We start from the raw sequence: 7,550 nt of genomic DNA, 5'->3' as shown, positions 1-7,550 counted from the left end.
TAGCCTCCTCTGCTCCAGCCTGCACAGCCCCAACTCTTTCAGGCTGTGCTCACAGCAGAGCTGCTGCAGCCTCTCAGCATCCTCCTGGCCCTGCTTTGGACACACTCCAGCATCTCCACAGCCCTCTTGTCATAGGGGCTCCAGAGCTGGATGCAGTACTCCAGGTGGGGTCTCAGAAGAGCACAGCAGAAGGGGAGAATCACCTCCCTGGCCCTGTTGGCCCTGTTCTCCTTCTGCAGCCCAGGATGCAGGTGTCCCTCTGTATCTTGTGGTCCTTAAATTTACTATAAATGGCAGCAGACACCCCTTTCTTTCTGATCATTGCTAATTTCTATTTTGTCTTGTTGAAAAACAATGGAACAGCTACCAAAGTGTGTTAAATCCACCTCTCATGGAATAGTCCTGAGGCCAGTTTCAAGCCAACTCACTAATAACATTTAAATGCTGCATTATTTTTCACAGCATGTGTTTACTTGTAAAATGTGTACTGGAAAACTAAACATTGAATTTGTGACTTGATGTTGCATTCGGCCAATAACAGGAGAAAGCAGCGGCAATTATCACAGTACTTTGCTATTTTACCTAATACAAAAGCAGCATAAGAAAGAATTGGACTCAGAAGAGTTGACAGTTATCCAAATTAGCAAATATGTACACATGAAATGTCTTGGAATTGCCATGTAATCCTTGTTATTTCTTTATTTAAAGTAGAGGTTTGCTGATGAAGACTGAAGATTTCTTCGTAAGAAGTAAATTCGCTTAGATGCCGCTATCAGAGTGCACATGAAACCCTAGAAGCATAGAATCATCGAATCAATCAGCTTGGAAGAGACCTCCAAGCTCACCCAGCCCAACCTAGCACCCAGCCCTAGCCAAGCAACCAGATCATGGCACTAAGTGCCTCATCCAGGCTTGGCTTCAACACCTCCAGGCACGGTAACTCCACCACCTCCCTAGGCAGCCCATTCCAATGCCAATCACTCTCTCTGACAACAACTTCCTCCTCACATCCAGCCTAGACCTGCCCTGGCACAACTTGAGAATGTGTCCCCTAGTTCTGTTGCTGCTTGCCTGGCACAAGAGACTGACCCTTACCTGGCCGCAACCTCCCTTCAGGTAGCTGTAGACAGCAATGAGGTCTACACTGAGCAAGCTCTTGGTGCTCCAATGAAATGATACTAACGTAACCATTGTTGCCATTCTATGGCCTATCTCTAGAATGCTCCTCTCTCCACTCAGAGTTGCTCCTCTAAATTTCCTGTGTTCTGAATATTTTTATGCGTGAGCTAGAAATGGAGCTCAAATGGCCACATAACCACAAATAAGCTAACATCAGGACAGGTGCCTGGCACCGACAGGCAGTGGATGTCCTTTAAACAGGGACAGTCTCTATTGTGAAGGGGTTTTGTCTGCATTTAGGGGTAAGGTAAGAAGCCAAATTTTTGAAAGGTTTTAAATAATTTAATATTATACACAAAGAGAATTTCTCCCAAACTTATATACAGTTACCCCACACAAGTTCTTTGTATGTGGTTTGTGAAATTACTTTATAGAATGTCTATTTACAGCAGGAATCAGGAATTTGGTAGAGGTTTGGAAAGGTTCTGTGTATAGAGAGTATTGTGGCATAAAGTGCCCCTGGTAAAGTCACTGAAAGTCTTAGCTGCTCAAATGGAGATTGTTCAGTTACTCACTAGTTGGAGTCACAGTCTCTGTGGTCCCGAATACGTGTAGCGAAAGCCACGCTGTTGATCCTCGTGGATCTGAATAGCTCAGCTCAGATATTGGGGCGCGCTGTCTGAGGAGGCTCCACGCGCACGATGGGGCTGGGAATGATGAGCTGGAGCAGCAATGGGCTGGGAGCGGCGGCTGGCTGGGAGCGCCTTGGGCGATCGTTCCACTGGATAGGCGCAAGTACCGTGGGATAGGGTCATATACAGCGGCAGTGGCCCCAGGCGACGAAGAGGCTAGGAGTGGTGGGTGGAGGAGGGTGGCAGGAGCACTGAGTTGCCCTATTTCTGAGATGTGGGCCGAGATTGATGGTCCCTTGGCCACAATACTGTCCAATAAGTATCTGGCAGCAAGTCAAACCATGCCAAATAAGGTAGAGTCCACAGATCTGGTACCCCCAAATATGGGAAGAGCACAGGTGGGCCACACGCTGAGCACATGGGCTTATGCAACCTGTTTACACCAACCTTATAACCAGGGCAGGCCAGACTCTAAGGCGCCAGGCTTGTTGTGCTCCTTTGTCCACGTAATTTGTTTTCCCCTGGTTTGGACAGAAAAACACCTTTCGACGGGAAAACATGTCCAGGCAAGCATAGACCTGTGAACAAGCTCATTTGGGCCTATGTGGCCCTCCACCACAGTCTCATAACAGCAGGAGTTCTGCTAAAAGAAGATTTGAGATAAGCCTTTGAGTTTATTTTCATTATGCTACTACAGCATTTTTCCAGAAGTATTTCAAAAATGTCTGCACAGCCAGGAAGCAGCAGTATCCACTCAGCACAGGCTGCCATCTAAATTGGAAGAACTGAGCTGTCAATCATCCATGCTCATTCAATCTTAAAGAGACACAGTGGTCATTTAATGAAGATATTCCTTCCTACATTTGAACTTGCACTATTCCTTGTGAGATGTTCATAGGCTATAAACAAGAAGGATTTCATTCACAGCTGTCAAGTCTTCACTGGATCACAGTATGTTATGGGTTGGAAGGGACTGTGATGGTTTGGGAGTTACCTGCCCCCCCGCTCTTATGAATTCACCCAGAATTAGACTCAGCTGAGATGGAAGTTAGGAAATGAAGCTTTATATTTACAGCTTAGCACAATATACAAGCAGATGTTTACAATATTTACAGCTATTTGCAGATATACCCAAGTTAAAGGTAATAGAATCATAGGATAAGTAGGTTTGGAAGGAACCACAGAGATCATCTAGTACCTCCACAAAGGTAGGAATGTCAGTTATGTTGGGAAGTTGTTAGTGTTCAAAATAAAAAATTTGGAAAAATCATCCAGTTAAATTCAGAAAGGAAAAAAATGTGAAAGGTTACTTTTGGCCAGGAAAAATCAGCTGCAGAATTGTGAAGGTTACTGTTGTGGTGTTTTTTTTTCTTTCTCCCCACAGCTAAGGATTTAGAATCATAGAATCAGTCAAGAACAGAAGGGACCACAAGAATCAGCCAGTTTCAACCACCCTGCCATGCCCAGGGACACCCTACCCTAGAGCAGGCTGCACACAGCCTCAGCCAGCCTGGCCTCAAACACCTCCAGCCATGGGGCCTCAACCACCTCCCTGGGCAACCCATTCCAGCCTCTCACCACTCTCCTGCTCAACAACTTCCTCCTCACCTCCAGCTTTGCTCCATTCTCCCCAGTCCTGTCACAGCCTCCAAAGTCCCTTCCAATCTGTTTTGTAGCCCCCTTCAGATGCTGGAAGGCCACAAGAAGGTCACCTGGGAGCCTCCTCTGCTCCAGCCTGCACAGCCCCAACTCTTTCAGGCTGTGCTCACAGCAGAGCTGCTGCAGCCTCTGAGCATCCTCATGATCCTCTATAAAACTTCTGTCCTGCATGGCTTCCTCATGCATATTGGAAAACTGTCTTCTTTACATTTCTTTCCCCTGTTTTTTCCTCTAAACTGAGTCAAACATAAAAGGAAAGAGTTGTGATTTTGTGAACTATTTTAGCATAAATTTTAGCTCCATTGACACGTTTTTTAGCATATATTAAACAAAAAGTAGATTACTGCACACTTGATCCTAATCCAGCTCAAGAAACCTGTGAGCTATAGTCAAACTATAGCTATAGTCAAAGTTATAGTCAAACTAGAACTTTCAAAGCACCTACATAGAGGCAGTTACATATATGTGTAAGTACATCACAATTCTGGCCACCTCAAGGATGGTCCTTAAACAGAGAAGTGCAGTAAATGTATTATTCATGTGGAATAGTTACTTGTTTCTGCTTACCAGGGCTGACTATTTTAGAGATCCATGTTAGATGTACCCTCTTACAGTTCTTATAAAACTGCTTAAGTCTCTTGAGCTTGTGAAATATCATTTAGATCAATTAGATGAAGTGGAATCAAAAGATGTGTTCAGTGGCTAAGGCAAGATACATGGAATAAATGTACCAGTAGATTGCACAACAATAAAATGACAAAGTAGACATTTCATTCTAGACATTAAATCCTTGCTGCTCACCTGGATCCTCAATTTTTGGTCCTTAACTCAGAAGCTGATTAGGAGAATATGATAATTCAGGAAATTAAGTAACATATGCAGACTAGATTCACAGCAGGCCTTTCTTCCAATACAGCAACTGGCACAGCTGGTCTCCAAGTGCAAGTAGTGGCACAGCACTAGGTCCTCCACTTCAAAATCACTCCCCTGTACATCAGGAATTTCATGCACTCTAGTCTTGGAAAAAAAAAACCAACAACTCCAACAAAACAAACAGCAACAACAAAAAAAACCCACCAAACCCTGAATCCCTGCACACAATCTATTTTTTTCAGTTGTCTCCTCAAGCATACAACAAAGTGTTGTAAAAGATGGCTCTTTACAATAGTGTCTTTTTGCAAGCTATTCCTGAAGATACTGAAAACATTTCGTCTATTCAGGGTGGCCTTCAGTTTGGACCTTGAATACTTACAGGCTGTTCAGACACATGAGTTATAAAACTTGTGAAGATAAACAAGCAGCTTAATATAGAGGAGTGACTGTATGGGGTATTTATACTAAAGCTTGAGTGTGAGGTAGATGTCTCAGTCAAAAAGCCCTTTGTGCTCACTAGTAAAGTGTTTGTCTTCTCTCAAAGAAACAGGGCTGCTGAAATGTTATTAAAGGCTCCTTAACTTATGCAATGTCCTGGAGATGAAGCATAACGTTATGAATGTTATGTGCACAGATGTTTATATCATCTTCAGTAATCTAACAGGTTGGAAGAGACCTCCAAGCTCAGCCAGTCCAACCTAGCACCCAGCCCTGGCCAGTCAACCAGACCATGGCACTAAGTGTCTCATCCAGGCTTTGCTTCAACACCTCCAGGGATGGTGCCTCCACCACCTCCCTGGGCAGCCCATTCCAATGCCAATCACTCTCTCTGGGAAGAACTTCCTCCTAACAGCCAGCCTAGACTTCCTCTGGCACAACTTGTGACTGTGTCCCCTTGTTCTGTTGCTGGTTTCCTGGGAGAAGAGCCCAACCCTCACCTGGCTACCACCTCCCTTCAGGTAGCTGTAGACAGCAATGAGGTCAGCCCTGAGCCTCCTCTTCTCCAGGCTAAACAACCCCAGCTCCCTCAGCCTCTCCTCATAGGGTTTATGTTCCAGGCCTTTCACCAGCTTTGTTGCCCTTCTCTGGGCACCCAACCAGAATACCCAATAACATTATAGCACCAAAACACCCAATAAAGAGTATAGCATCAAATCACCCAATAACAGTATAGCATCAAAACACCCAGTAATATTATGGTATGCTGAAGTTAAAGTCCAATGTCTTGTGACAAAAGAGATACAATGTTGTGTATTATCCTGGTTTTCTTCAAGGGGCTGGCCCTGGTCCTTCAAGGTCATCTGTAAGTGATGCATGACTTTTGTGCTGGATGTTTTCTCTCTCAACACTTTTGGACTTTGCTGGACTGAATGGGTGGGCAGAGGCCAATGGGATGAAATTGAACAAAGCCAAGTGCAAGGTTCTGCTCTTTGGCCACAACAACCCAAACCCACTCACCACATCACTGCCATGTGGATCCAGGCTATTGGATATTGCTTTCAGTGTTAGAAGGCATCTGAGCCACAGAGAAACACAGCAAGGGATCATCACCCAATACCTATCTCACTTCTGTGAGTAAAGTTTGCTGTTCCCTTAATTCTCTGCTCAGCACAATTGATAGTGGGGTAAACCTATGTTTGTAGCTTAGCCTTTTCCATTGCCTGACTTCCTAAATCTCTAAATTTGTCTATAACATTCTCTGAAGAATTCCTGATGGAATTACAATCTGTAAATAAACCTAAACTAGTTCAGTGTATAGTTTGGGGCAGATGTTTTCAGGAAAAAAACTAATTCTATTTGTATAATTCCTGACTTGGACACATTAATTCCCTGCCTCCGTGATACATGATCAGCTAGACCAGGTCACACAGTTGAGTTTTGAATGTCATCAGAGGAGTCTCCACAGCCTTCCTGGGCAGCCCATTTCAGTGCTTTGTCACTGTTGTGGGACAGTCCAAATCCTTTCTTCCCCAACCAAATCAGCCACCCTCACAACCAGAAAGTTTTCCCTTATGTTCGTAGAATCACAGAATCAGTCAGAGCTGGAAGGGAGCACAAGGAGCAGCCAGTTCCAACCCCCCCGCCGTGCCCAGGGACACCCTACCCTAGAGCAGGCTGCACACAGCCTCAGCCAGCCTGGCCTTAAACACCTCCAGCCATGGGGCCTCAACCACCTCCCTGGGCAACCCATTCCAGCCTCTCACCACTCTCCTGCTCAACAACTTCCTCCTCGTCTCCAGCCTCACTCTCCCCATCTCCAGCTTTGCTCCATTCCCTCTACTCCTGCCACTCCCTCCCAGCCTCAGAAGTCCCTCCCCAGCTTTTTTGTAGGCCCTCTTCAGATGCTGGAAGGCCACAAGAAGGCCACCTGGCAGCCTCCTCTTCTGCAGCCTGCACAGCCCAAACTCTTTCAGTCTGTGCTCACAGCAGAGCTGCTTCAGACCTCTGAGCATTCTCATTGCTCTTCTCTGGACACACTCCAGCATCTCCACACCCCTCTTGTCATAGGGGTTCCAGAACTGGATGCTCATGTGAAACATCCTGTGGTCCAGCTTGCATTCATTATCATTGGACACCACTAAGAAGAGTCCTTCACAAAGGTGGAGTATGCTTTGGAGTACACCTTACAGAGGATATGGGAAAATTCAGCACTCTCAGTGTGTACTGAGATGAGTTGCAGAAATTGAGTTACAAGATCCTTAATTCTCCACAGGGAAAAACTGGTGCCAGTTTCAGTACAGCCTCCATGTCTGTTACAGGTTCTTGGTGTCTAGGGACATAGAGAGGAGTGAGACCAAAGTCCTGAGGATGAGCTGCAGGCTCAAACTTCTCAAACTCACCGCTTCAGATAATGTCACTCTTCTATATTGCTGCAGACACTGTGCCATCACTTTGCTGCTCTACTTTGACAACAAGTATAGATGGAGAAACATCTAGATGTGGAAAGACATGTGGGCTCAGGTGATAAACTATTGGGATGAAAGCAGTTGTGGGAAGTCCCACAAAAGCTGCAGAGCACCTGGGGAATTCTAAAATTGAAACACAGAAGCAGCTAACAGAATTAGATATCCACAGGCCTTAGTAAGAAGATCAAGAGAGCGTTTTGAAGCATAGGTGGAGCAGCTCTTCATTTCTATCTTTCCTTAGAACAAATCCCAAGAGGCAAGGGCTGCTTTACAAAATCTGGAAAACAGCAGAGACCATCTAAATTTTGTCCTGTTGAGACAGCAGAATTTACATGGTCCTTCCCTTGGGAATAACCCAAAT

The sequence above is a fragment of the Pogoniulus pusillus genome, chromosome Z (genome assembly GCF_015220805.1).
Source record: "Pogoniulus pusillus isolate bPogPus1 chromosome Z, bPogPus1.pri, whole genome shotgun sequence".
Lineage (NCBI taxonomy): Eukaryota > Metazoa > Chordata > Aves > Piciformes > Lybiidae > Pogoniulus > Pogoniulus pusillus.
Note: the sequence above shows the minus strand (reverse complement) of the source record.